The following is a 14,374-nucleotide window of genomic DNA, read 5'->3' as shown; positions in this document are numbered from 1 at the left end:
TGTCCAGGTTCCCTGAAAGAAGCCTTCCCAGGCCACGATGTCACCACATAGGAGTCCATCCCGGCATCCTGCCAGCAACCGACAGCCACCAGTCAAGGGACAGCAAACAGACAGATGGACACGGAGGTGGGTCTCCCGGTGTTTTGCTCTGGGCTAAGCAGCTGCGGAGGTGTGTCATGCTTTATTTTTAGCCCAAACACACACCCCTTGCAGGCTAGAATGGGCGTTAACTAAGGGTCACGTGGCCAGATGAGTCATCCCTCTTTGGAACATTCTCACCCTTTAGGTACAAAACTGCATGAGCCCCTGGCCCTTTTTCTATCACACATGCTTATTGCTCTCAGACTTCATTTGCAGAAGTCATTTTCTTATATACAAAAGCCATGTATGTTCAGCATTGAAAATTGGGAAGAAAAAAAAAATATCAGAAAGAATATCAAGGCCTATATCCAGAAAAATGACTGTTGATATTCAGGCTTTTATCTACAAATATACCGTTTAATGATATTGTTGAAGCAAACTTTTTATCTGTACTTTTGCTTTTTTTGGTTGGTTGTCTGGGACTTGGTGCGGGTTTATTTGTTTCCATTTTGGGGTTGACCCTCAGGGACAGGTGGCGGGGTACCTCACATTTCTCAGTCTCAGCATGGTCTCTTTCCTGACCAGGACCAGGTTCTTCTCTGGCACTGGTGGTTTATTCATTCTTCCCTTGGCTCTTCATCCCCCAGTCCCATCTTCCCCACCTCACCCAGCCCACCTGCTTGATAGCACGAGTCCTTATAAAACATGGCACAAGAACATGATTTCTGAATGCATCATTTTAAGTTCCCCAAACGACCTTCTGCATCTTTTCTCAGCTTACTGTCTCACTCAACATTATGACCTCAGACCCAAGCACGTGGTTCTGTATTTGTAAACCTTGTTTCTTCTAACCGCTGCTCCGTGTTACACAGTGGGCATCACGTGCCTATTTGATTTGTTTGCTCCGCAGTAGATGGTTAGATTGCCTGAGACTTCTCAGACTCCCCTCCATCCTGTCCTGGACATTCCCACGAGACTCCCCTCATGGGGCTGCATGTGACTGGCTCTGGGTATAAACACCAAAGTGGGAGTGCTGAGTCAAGGGTGTATGTCTCTCAGTTCAACCAAGTACCATCAACTAAGATGCCTCCAGAAAGCTGGCACCAGGCCACACTCCCCCCACAGGCTCCTCTACCATCTTCTCTATACCCCTGCTTAACATCACCCTGCTTTCTAATGTTTGCTGATCTGATTGAAGTAAAGTGATCCCTCATTTTTTTTTTTTTTTTTTTTTTTGGCTGCGTTGGGTCTTCGTTGCTGTGTGCAGGCTTTCTCTAGTTGCAGTGAGCAGGGGCTACTCTTCGTTGTGGTGCGTGGGCTTCTCATTGCAGTGGCTTCTCTTGTTGTGGAGCGCGGGCTCTAGGCACGCGGGCTTCAGTAGTTGTGGCACATGAGCTCAGTAGGTGTGGCTCGCGGGCTCTAGAGTGCAGCCTCAGTAGTTGTGGCACACGAGCTTAGTTGCTCCACAGCATGTGGGATCTTCCCAGACCAGGGCTCAAACCCGTGTCCCCTGCATTGGCAGGCGGATTCTTAACCACTGCGCCACCAGGGAAGTCCCAATCCCTCATTTTAATTTGCTTCTCTCTCACTTACTAATGAGTCTGAGCATCTCTATATGATTCATAGCCTTTTGGATTTCCTCTTCTGAAAAATGATTACTCATAACCTTTGCTTATTTGTCCTTGCCTATCTTTTTCCTGTTGCTTTGAGATAGTATATTTTAGAAACTGATCCCTTGTTGCCTTTAAAAATCGCTAATATCTTCTCTCAATCCATTTTGTCCTCATAAATTAGTTCATAACTTTTTTTATGTCACAGAAAAGTATTGTGAATATTTCCCATGTTGTTAAAGATCCTCCACATCTTCATTTTTAATGGTGTGGGGTGGCTGTAGAACCATGTTGATCCTTTATTTAACTAATCCCCTACATTTAGGCATTTAAGTCATTTCCAATGCTTCACTACTATAAACAACACTGTGATGATAGGCCTCGTGTCCAAGCCTTTCCATATATTCATGATTAAATACCAGATTGCAATACATTCCTAAAAGGAAATAGCTTGGTCTAAAGAGTGGTAAAAATGTTAGGCTCTGGACACGTATTTCCAAACAGCTTCTCCCAAAACACCTCATCAATGTACAGTCTTCTTATCAAGCATGTACCTGAGTCCACACTTCCTTAGTTACCATTTTTTAATTCTTGCTGATTTAATGGGTAAAAAGCAATGGCATCTAACAGGCACATGAGAAGATGCTCACCATCGCTAATCATCATGGAAATGCAAATCAAATCCACAAATGAGATATCACCTCACACCTGTCAGAATGGCTATCATCAAAAAGAACACAAATAACAAATGTTGGCCTGGATGTGGAGAAAAGTGAACCCTCGTAGACTGTTGGTGGAAATGTAAATTGGTGCAGCCACTGTGGAAAACAGTATGGAGGTTTCTCAAAAAACTAAAAATAGAACTACCTTATGACCCAGCAATTCCACTCCTGGGTATATATCCAAAAAAAACCACAAAAAACCCACTAATTCGAAAAGACACATGCACCCCAATATTCATAGCAGCATCATTTACAGTTGCCAAGATATGGAAGCAACTTAAGTGTCCATCAACAGATGAATGGATAAAGAAGATACATATATACACAATGGAATACTACTCAGCCATAAATAAAGAACGAAATTTTGGCATTTGCAGCAACATGGATGGACTTGGAGGGCATTGTGCTAAGTGGAATAAGTCAGACAGAAAAAGACAAATCCTGTATGATATCACTTATATGTAGAATCTAAAAAATAAAACAAATTAGTGAATATAACAAAAAAAGAAGCAGACTCACAGATACAGAGAACAAACTAGTGGTTACCAGTGGGGACAGGAAGGAGGGAAGGGCAATATAGGGGTAGGGGAGTAAGAGGTACAAACTATTAGGTATAAAATAAGCTACAAGGATATCTTGTACAACACGGGAAATATAGCCAATATTTTGTAAGAACTATAAATGGAGTATGACCTTTAAAAATTGTGAATCACTCTACTGTACACCTGTAACTTATATAATTTAAAAAAAATTTTAATTAGAAAAAACAATGGCATCTTTGTTGCATCTCACTACGTATTTTGTTGGATGCGTTTCTGTCTGTCTGCTGCTCAGTGTCCTTCCGGACTCCCCACAACAGTTTTCTATTTTCAGATAGATGCCATATGTTCTCATTTCAAAAGTTTACTGTAGAAGATCTCAGCTCTTCCCTGGCATTAATTACCCCTGAGAGCCACATATCCACTAAATGTTAGCTCTGTGAAAGAAGACCACTGCACCTTTATCAGGGGTTGGCACAGAGTAGATGCTCAATAAAATGTTACCATATACATGAATAAATGAATGAATGGACCTATATGCTGATGGCACCCAAATCTCTCGCTATATATAGCCCAGACTCCTCTTCTAAATAAGTTCTTTTTCTACTTGGATTCCCCCCAGACTCTGAAAGTCATTATGTCTCAATCAGACCGACATTCCCATCATCAACAGAGCCAGCCCAAGTCCAGCACGGACATCCCAACACACAGGATGGTGGCTGGAGCCAAGCTAAGCTTGTTTCTATCACATAAAAGTCATTTTCGGGCTATACCAGCAGGTGCTACTAACTGATTCATTCAATAAAATGAATCAGAGGGCCTGCTAACACACCATGTTTCTAGGATAAGCAGGTGAGAAGACAAAGTGAGAGTTGGGTCACAAGACGCGAAAATGTGTTCCTAGGGAACACAGCTGGACACCCAGGGGAAATATCAGAGCCCCTCAGATCGCCTCTGAAGTTAAGAAGCCATGTTTACTGAAGTGAGACGCTTGAATCATGTTCCCTTGAAAAAACAGATTTTTGAAAAACAAGAATTTCTAACAAAATGGGATCCGTGAATCCTGTGGAGAAGTTGTATGACTCAGATGTCAAGCTGTGGCCATCCCCTCTCCTGTCCTTCTGTAGGCCTGCTTCAGTTTTGTTTGTAAAAGGAAGGACATGGGGAGTAGCCTCTCAGGGCTGCATAAAGAATGGCAAGAAGAAACCATTCTAATTCACTTGTTATCAAAAGTGTGTTCTTACCTCTGTAAACAGGTGCAGGCACCAGCACAGACTCTGGAGCCAGGCTGTTCCGGTTTGAATCCAATGGGTTTAGACCAAGTGACAAAACCTGTCCCAGCCTCAGTGTCCTCATTTGTGAAATGGGCTAATAATGGGACCCCCTCAGGGAATGAAGTCAGTGCTCTGGGACGGCATTTATTGGAGCCTCCTTTGTACGGGCATTTACCTGCATCCCTTCACTTAATCTTCCTTCCATCCAGCAATGTCAAATCTATCAGCCTTTGTCTGCAGATGGTACTAAGGCTCGGAGCAGAGAAGTGACCTGCCCAGGGTCCCATTGTGAGTCGGTAGCTAAAGCAGAGTCTACCCTCGGTCTGTAGACAGCACTGCACACCGGAGACTGAACTCAAAAAAGGGCTTGCTTGGGGCCCAGGGAGGAGGGAGGGGCTTAGCCAGGTACCACGCTAAAAAGTGTTTTGGATAAGTAGAAGTTTGGGGAGGGGTGAAGGGAAAGATGGCCTTGGCAGGATGAGAGGTCTGGAGGCTGCTAGGGGTCCCAAGGGTCTCCAGGGAAAGACAAGGCCCTGCTCTGTGCCGGCAAGCTGTTTCCCAGTTTGGGTCAGGCTCAGGGCATGTGGCACGTAGCCCAGTTTAGTCATGGCTCCTCCGCATGCCCAACCAGGCCGACTAGAGGCCCTGCCTTTATGCAGCCTGGCACAGCAGCGAGAGACAGGCAGCTGTGCAGGTACCTGCCCACTCAGCCCCCAGGCGGAGGGGAGCTGCAGGCCAGAATGGGAGTCACAGGACTGGAGTCCAGTCCCAGCTTGGCTGTACTGCCTTAAGCAAGTTACTTCCCCTCTCTGAGTCTAAGTTTCTTCTCATTGAAATGGCCCTGGTGATCTCAGTTCCGCCCTCTGGGCTTTACACACTGACCACAGAGGAGATGCAGGCCAGTGAGTCAGTGCAGAGTGGCTGGAGAGGTGCCTGAGTGGACTGAGAGCCTGTGGGTTGTGTGTGGTGAGGGGCGCGGGCCAGGTGCTCCCCTGTCTGTGCACTGTGCGCAGGGAGCCGGGTGACAAGTCTGCAGTGACCTGAGAGGGGGGATTCCCTATGACCTCTGGGGCACCGGGGCTGGAAGTGGCCATGCGGGCCCCCGGGGTTGGGGGTCACTGCCCATCCTCTCTCCCAGCCCACCTATCCTGCACAGATCTGTAGCATCGTCCCAGCTCTGCTTTGTAATATCTCAGAAGCAAAACATCCAGGCCATCCTGCCCACAGCTGCTGCACTGGAGGGCAACATCTGGAGCCTGAAGAATCAGCTGGGTTACTGATGTTTGGGAGCTAAACCCACATTTGATTGACTGTCTCATCCCTGACTTCCTGTGGGGTGATTTGCCAATGGGTAAAAGTCTCAGGATATGAGATGTGATTCAGCAGCCCTTGGGGCTAAGATGCAAGGAAGCTATTCTGGAGGAGACGGAGCAAGAAGTTGTGTGGAGCCACCCTCCAACGGGGCAGGTCAGAGGAAACCTGGGACTCAGTGCCTTCTGTGGGGAAGCTCAGACCTAGTGCCAAAGAGTCGCTATGATAAAATCCAAGATTGAAGTCCCCCCCTTTTCTTGTCTGCGTATATGACTATCACCCTTTCTGGATTGTACACACCCAGTGCAGAGGCATACCTATTTGCCATCCATATCACAGGCATGGTCCCCAGGCCCAGGAGCTGGGGGAGCCTGTAAACCAGATGATACAGAACAGAAGAGCAACTTCCCACGTATGGTTGTAAATGACCTGTTTTCCTTTCCATTCAAAAGTCAGTTCCTCACTGTATGTCAGCAGATCCAAACGCTCTTGCTCCTGTGTCAGTTCTCTCAGAAAAAAAGTAACAAAACCAGTCTTCTTCCAAAAACATGTGCAAGGTGGGGCTCGGCCTTGCTTCCTTCTTCCCCACCATTACACATTAACAAGAGAGCTTACAAGTTAAAAGTTAAAAAAAAAGCAAGTGAAAAGGGGGAGGGGTGGGCAGAAGTTGCAATAATGTGGGTGCTCTGTTCACTCCACAGCCTACTGCAGTTAATCAGAAGCACTGAGGCGGACAAGAACATTAGCATTAGAGAAATGTAGATTAAAGCCACACTGAGATACCAGGACACACCTACTAGAATGTCTTTTAAAAACAAACAAAATCCATAAGTGCTAACAAGGATGCATAGCAACCACAACTGTCACTCTCGCTGCTGTGAATGCAAGTGGTACGGCCACTTGGGAGGACAGTTTGGCAATTTCTGAGGAAGTTAAACATATACCCAACCATTACCTTCCTGGGTATTTACCCTCAGGAAGTAAAAACTTAATGTTCATATAAAAACCTATACATGAGTGTTTATAGTAGGTCTATCCATAGCTGCCAAAACCTGGAAACAACCCAAATATTTGTCAAGGGGTGAATGAATAAACAAACAGGTGTCTCCATACACCGGGATGCTTCTCTGCAGTAAAAAGGAACACACTACTGACCCACGGCAACCCGGATGGGTCTCGAAGCCCTTATGCCGAATGACAGGAGCCAATCTCAAAAGGCTACATACTGCCTTACCCCATTTACATGACATTCTGGAAAAGGCAAAATTATAGGGGCAGAAAATAGATTGGTGGTTGCCAGGGATTTCAGGTAGGAGGATGGCTCCAAAGGGCAAAGGGGTGGTAGAAATGTTCTATATCTTGACCGTGGTGGTGGTCACACACCTGTGTACGTGTGTCCAGAGGGCACACTAAGAAGGGTAAAATATTCTGTTTGTAAATCACATGTCAATCAACCTGACATAAAAAAAACAAACATACTGAGGTGGAAAGAGCACCAAGAGAGAAGCTATAGCCTAAGGGTTTAGTCCCTTCACCTGTTTCTACCCAGCACAAAAGGGTTACACCCACATGTTTAATTGTATAATAACTCCACTTGCTGAAAGCTTACTTTACTATGGCTCTGCATCCTGATCTCTGTATCATCTCACCTTATCTTCACACAACACCCCATGAGGGCGCAAACAAACAGGGGCAGTATTTTACAGGTGCTGAAAGCTAGGCTCAGGGAGGGTCAGTCACTTCCCCAGATGGCCACGATGCAAGTTCTGTGTCTCTGACTGCAAAGCCAACGTGCTCCTCCTTAAGCTCACCCCCTCCTTCCTCGGAAGGTCACTGGTTGGGGACAGGATCAAATCTCCTGTGAACAGAAGCCACACTCAGATAGGGGCTCACTTGGAGGCCCTCCCAGGCCTCAGTCTCCATGCTGGTCAAGGGTGGAGGCTGCACCCCAAGTTCCCATCCACTTTTCCATCCAATTAAAAATACTACACAGTTGACCCTTGAATAACGTGGGGAAAATCCCCGTGGAACTTATCGTCGGCCCTCCATATCCATGGTTCAGCATCGTGGGTCCAACTAACCGTGGATGGTGTAGTATTTACACCGAAAAAATCCACATATAAGTGGACCCACACAGTTCAAACCCATGTTTCTCAAGCATCGACTGTATTTATTAAATGATCATTTTGTCAAATTGGCTGAAATAATAGACAAGATGGCTCAATTATAAAAAGTAAAAGGATACCCCTCACAAAAGAGTCAAAAAATACTTGTATACCCATGTTTATAAGCATGATTATTTACAATAGCAAAAAGGTGGAAACGACGACCCTTGCTGTCTGTGGAGGGGCAAGAGGAGAAACAACAGAGATCGTGTCAGAACCGCAGGAGGAGCTCTCTGCAGCCTGGGCGCGCCCGCTGGGTCTGCATCTCGCTCCTGAACAGCCGATGCACAGGAGAGACCTCTGCCCCACTTCTGAGCTTAGCAGCATGGCAATGTTAGATAAAGCCCAGCAGAGCCCTCCACCTGCCAGCCTTTCCCGCGTACTTTGAATTCCACCCTCATTGCTTGAGTGGCTCCGTGCGGCAGGCACACGTTAGCCTGCACCTTCTTAGGAGCACATGGCACAGGAGTAGCCGTACTTGGGGTTGTGGATAAAAGATGCACCCTCCTATCTGTCTCTGCAGCTGAGAATAAATTGAAGAAAAAGTGGGCATGAAACTGTGGACAATGGGTCCCGAGACAAAGAAGTCGTCAGTAACATGCCGGTGTGAAGCGTCCGCCTGCCTCCCCTGCTCCTTCTACTGGGGCTGCTGCTCAAAGGGGGTTTCACTAACATCCCAACCTGATCTGCACAAACCAGACTAAAGAGCTAGATGAGGACCCGGAACAGCACCAAGCTCAGTGAGAGCAGACAGACTCTCCAGACAGGAGAGGGCTGAGTGCAGGCATGATGAGAAATCACACTATAGCCGAGTCATGTAGGCTGACACAGTTAGACGTGGGGCTCTAGATAATGGGGAGATCTTGAAAGTCTGGAAAAGGAGAACAGTGTCATAAGCACAGATCTAGAAAGGTTATTCCTGGCTGGCATAAGCCAGGCCTAGAACAGGGAAAGACAAAAAGAAAGACAAGCCGGGGGCCTGACGCACACCCCACATGTAGGTGATGAGCGCTCCAGTTAGAAGGTTCACCTTGGAAACAAGGAGGCAAAGGGACCTCTGAGATAATCCAAAGAGATGAAGAATCCACTTGATGAGTTTAGAAATAGAGCCATCATCACCAGCCCTGGCTGCACACCTTGGTCCCCAGAGATTACCACTTAATTGGTCTGGGTGGGCCCCAAGCAGGTGTGTTTTCTGCAAGGTCCCAGGTGATGCCTGTGTGTCCCCCAGGAGAGGTGGGGGCCTGGGAGGATGTTGGAAGTCCCCGGAAGTGTGCCTTGCTAAAGAATCCCAGAGTGTGCAATGCCTAGAGAACTGAGGCCCAGAGAGGTGGGTGGCTCATCCAGCATCACAGTGCTGGTTAGGGAGAGAGTAAGGGACTAACTTTAGGTCTCTCCTGCTTCCCAGGAAACCCTGTTGTCTGAAGGCCAGACAGCAGCCCCTGGGTTAACTGTGAGCTGGGCAGTTCCCAAGAGTGCCAAGCTCACCAGCAGGCCAGCTCAGCGCATCTGGAAATGGGCCCTATGAGTCTAGGATGTGTGGCAGCCTCTGGCCTTGATTCCATAGTAAGATAACACCACAACCCTGAGCCTAGACTACTTGGCTAGACCTGTCTCAACCCCTCCCCACCCAGAGCAGGTTGACCCAGAGCAGCATCAGACAGATCTGATTCAAATCCTAGCTCTCTTTCTAACCTGCAGTCTTACTGACTTAGGCTCTCAGAGCCTCAGTGTCTGCAGCTGTAAAATGGGAACAAAGTCTTCCTCGCAAGGTGGTGGGAAAAATTAAGCACGTCAATGTATGTGAGGCCATGTCCAGGGCCTCACAGCGGCACCTTCAGCCACCACACATGCCCCACCCCACCCTACCCCATTGTGCATATTGCTGCCTCGAGGCTCTTGAAATCTGCCTGCACTTCCTGAGGGAATGTAAGCCCACAAGGCCCTCTGTGGATGTGTTCTGGAGTCCTTGGCTTCTCTTTTGCATCACCTCCCTGCTGGCCTGTCCACTGAGTCTGTCCCATCTCGGGTTTTTTCACAAGGAGCTGGTTTGAAAGGACAATAGGACACTGAGTGGACCAAATTGAGGCCTTAAGAGGTGTGGGCCCAGGAGTGCATGGAGACAGGACTGGAATTGAGGATTTGGTCATCTCAAATATAAAGAGTAGAAACCAGGAGCAGGAATGCTGTCCCCAGGAGCGAGGCTCCAGGGCGAAAACAAGAGCATGTGCAGCGGGACACCGCAGGAGGGGCAGGTGGGGAAATAGCAGCTCTGCAGACAATGGCTGGGAGGGCGGAGGGGTGAGCAGAGCCAGAGGTACCCTGAGAGCCTTGACACCCAGCTCTAGGGCAAGGACCAGCGATCACCTTGGTGCAGCCCCAAGCCCCTCCAGTTAGCAAGTGACACCACCTCTTACATCAGCCAAGGGCTAAGAGTGCCCGCAGGCAAAGAAGAGCAGAGGCCAGGGCCCTGCATCCTGCCTCAAGTGACTCAAGAGGAAAAGGAGGCACCTCAGGTTGTTTCCAGAAGTTCAGGAATTCCCCTGAAGACTAAGATGGGGACTTGACTGGCAGGAACCAGGCAGGTGGGGCAACACCTCCCACGGCCCGCCTCACTTCCTTTTTCTGATTTCAGTCCGTGCACTCCTGGCTGGCACACACCTCTGTGGTTTTTTCAACAGCAACAAAATATAGGAACTCACAGTGTCCTGGGGAGGGGACCCAGTTTTATATCTCGGTATGTGTACCAACTTCCACATTGCCAAAAATGGCCAGGGAGCAGTTCCCCCAGCCAGACCCTCGAAGCTTAGCTGCAACTGAGCTACCACTGTCACACAAAGACATGGGCTGGTGACAGCAACAAGCAGCCCAGCTCCCATAATCAGGAGCCTCCCAGCGAGGGAGTTAATCCGTGGCTTGGCCTCCACTGGAACGTAAAGAAATGATTCCTAAGTAAGAATGGCCATAATGGAATAAGCATCACTAACAGGCCATCGGTGTTCTCTAATCTTAGAAAACTTGTAACGTAGGTATTATTATGCCCATTATACAGACGGGGAAACCAAGACTCAGAGAAACTGAGATTCAGAGAAAATAGGTAACTTATCTGAAATCAAACTGCTGATAAGTGTCAGAATCAAGGTCAGATGCAGACTTTTCTGACTCCAAAGCCCCCCACCCCCTTTTACCACTCCAGGCTGGCTTGACACAGTGGTCAACAGTGGTAAAAACAGACCTCAGGGGCACCTCAGGTACTAGCTGGAAACTCTTACTGCCAGCAGCTCTACAGGGGTTCCCTGGCTGGCCTTGCAGAGTTGTTGCTGACCCCTGGCTGTGAGAGGTTTAGCACAAGGCCTGCCACCTGGCCCCCTCACATTGCAAGCAAGCAGGCCCAGAGCAGGACCCTGTGGTTTCGCCATCCCCCCAGGAAAGAGCTGCTCTCTGGGAGCCACGGGGTCCAGGGTTCATTAGCCCCGGCACAAGGTGGGCACTAGCTGGCCAGTCACTCCTGGGCTGGCACCAGCAGCACACCAGCGTTAATCACTCACCCTCCAGGCTAGCCACCAGAGCTGCGGCTCTACTCAGCTTTCTCTGTGTTGTGGCCATTTGATTATTAAACATGGAAGGAGCAGAATTGCCCCTGGTCCACACCCTGGACTTGAGAAAACAGACACAGTGGGGTAGGTGCTGGGCATGGAGGTGCCTGGCTGTGGGGCACAGAGAAGGCTCATGGCCCAGCCCAGAGAGGGGAGTGGTGGTCTGGAAGGGCTTCTCAGAAAAAAACTGCACCCAGGATGGGCACTGGGGGATGAGGAGGAGGTGTCCCCAAAGCAAAGCAGACAAACACTCCAGGTAGCATGTGTGTTCAGAGACAAAGGTGGGGTTCAAGGCTGGAGCACAGGGAGCAGGGATGGGGTGAGGATGTGTGTTGGGAAAGGACCATGAATGCCAGTAATGGACATGGCCCTCGTGCCATGCAGTGTCCTGGGAGTCCCTGTGGGGCTCTCATCAGGGCGTGTCACAGATGGCATACAGAGACCCTCTGGTAGTTGCTGAGCCTGCCCAGAGGGCCCAGCCCCTGCTCTCAGGTACTCACAGCCTGCAGGGGACAGGAGGCAGGAAAAAGGATGCTGTAATACAGTGCCTGAAATACAATCTTTGGAGCAGGAATCCAGCACTGAGGGGGCAGAGGGAAGGAGCTGGTTATTGGGGATGAGGTGGGGTGGAGTGAGGGTGGGAGATAGTAAGAGAGGGTTCACAGAAGCAGGGATTTTGGAGAGGGAGCCTGAGGGGAGGTGAAGCAAGATTGTGGACGGGCTAGAGAGAATTGCTCCAGGGGGAAGGGCATGCAAAGGGACGAGAGAGGTGAGGGTGCACCACAGATGGTTTTGTGCCACTGTGAGGGATGCAGGGTGGAAGTAGGGTGGAGAGTGTGGGCAGAGGCTAGGTCTCTGTATGAAGGTCTCCAGATGCTGAGATTCCCCCATCCTATTCCTCACCCTCCAAATTCCTGGGAGGAGTGAAATCTCTGGGGGCTCACTGTAGGTTTCAACATCATTAACTCCTGATATGCTCTGACCACTCTATAACACAATTTCTTCATGTGTGCATATCTTTTTTCATCTTTGACTGTATAACTTTATATTTTGTGTATATCTTTTAAAAATCTGATATTGGAGTGCTGCGTGGCAATTTTCTTATTATTGAAAATACAAAAATCAACAAGTGTTTCCTGCCCTCTTTTTTTTTTTTTTTTTGCATACTACTTTTCACATCCAAGTATATTTTACTTGTAACTTGTAATTGATGTACAAAGTTTTAATGCATTAATCATCCATCATCATACCATAAACGCATTCTATGTTGCTCTTTTCCTTAAATTATCAGATTTAATGACCAAGAAGCATCCTCTTGGTCGAATCCCCATAATTGACTCTCTTACTCCCTATTAATGGGATGCTCTGGGCGTCTCCACTGCTGTTATGGGCAATGCTGGGAGAAAGGATCCCCATGCAATCTTTTTGTTTGCTGTGAATTATCTATGAAGATGAATTCTCAAAAAAAGGATTAACCATTGGCCAAAAGGGAAGAGCAGTTTTCACACTCCTGCCAAATGTTGACTACATCTCTCCAGAAGTGTTCCATCAGCTTTTTAGTGGTAGTGTTCCTAATGCAAAGCATTCAGACTTATCAGGTGGAACTAGGCTCGAATCCCAGACAAAGCACTTACTGTCTGAGGGCAAAGGACCTTACCTCTCTGAGCCTCCATTTTCTCATCTGTAAAGTGGGAGTAATGAAACTGATCTCACTGTGGGGATCAAATGAGATTGCAAATACCAGTGCCCTATCTAGTGTCCAGCTTATTGTAAGCACTATATCCGTTCTTCTTTTTTTTTTTTTAATTAATTAATTAATTTATTTATTTATTTTATTTATGGCTGTGTTGGGTCTTCGTTTCTGTGCGAGGGCTTTCTCTAGTTGCGGCAAGTGGGGGCCACTCTTCATCGCGGTGCGCGGGTCTCTCATTATCGCAGCCTCTCTTGTTGCAGAGCACAGGCTCCAGACTCGCAGGCTCAGTAATTGTGGCTCACGGGCCTAGTTGCTCCGCGGCATGTGGGATCTTCCCAGACCAGGGCTCGAACCCATGTCCCCGGCATTGGCAGGCAGATTCTCAACCACCGCACCACCAGGGAAGCCCATATCCGTTCTTCTTATCCTCCATCCTTTCTTTCTTGGAATTATTTAGGACGAGTGACTTTTCACTCCTCTAACTTCCCATCCTTCTTGAACCATGTTCCTCACAAAAGCCTTAGCCATGGAACAAGAAGCAGCATTTCTCTGAAGGGTGCTTCCCAGCAGAGATATAAAACCAGCCACAAATTCAAGCCACATGTGTAATTTTAAATTTGGGGGCAGCCACATTTAGAAAGTAAGAATAAATAGGTTAAATTAGGTAAATCTATCTGTTTAAATATATTTAAAAATATATTTTATTTAAGCCAATATATCCAAAATATTATTTTAATACGTAATCAATAGTTTCAAGTATTAATGAGATAAGATAGTTTATATTTCTTTTGTAGTTTGCTTGTAATATCTTTGAAATCCAAGGTGCATTTTACAACTTACAGCACATCTCAGTTCAGACTGGCCACTTTTCAGGGATGGCTATAAGCTATTGTATTGGGTAATGCAGATCTGGACTTTGAGACTTAAGTGTTTAAAGGTGTGCGGAGGGCTTAGAAATGTTGCCTGGAGACATCATTCCCCATGCAAAATGCAGGTGCATTTTGATGGTTTGAAGCCCGTGGAGGGAGACAACCAAAGCAAGGCCCTAGCTGTAAATAAAATGGGTGTGAGCTCTACAGTGTGGCTCAAGGACCTCTGAGGAGCTCATCTTCCTGCTTCCCCTTCTGCACAAAATATCTCCACTCCTGAAACCGAGTCCCAGTAAAATCGAGTTCCTCTGCCGAATTTTAACCCCCCTATCCAAAACTTCATTCGAAAGAGAATAAGAAAGATCTTGTCCAGCACCTGTTCCCCTCAGGATTGAAGAGTAACAAATGAAAGGGGGAATTGAAACCGAGCAGGACGCTACGGGGCCCTCCTGGGTGAAAAAGACCCTCCATGCCCCCCATTTCTTATTTATAGGGGGAAAAAAAAGCTTTAGTC

The sequence above is a fragment of the Eschrichtius robustus genome, chromosome 7 (genome assembly GCF_028021215.1).
Source record: "Eschrichtius robustus isolate mEscRob2 chromosome 7, mEscRob2.pri, whole genome shotgun sequence".
Taxonomy (NCBI): Eukaryota; Metazoa; Chordata; class Mammalia; order Artiodactyla; family Eschrichtiidae; genus Eschrichtius; species Eschrichtius robustus.
Note: the sequence above shows the minus strand (reverse complement) of the source record.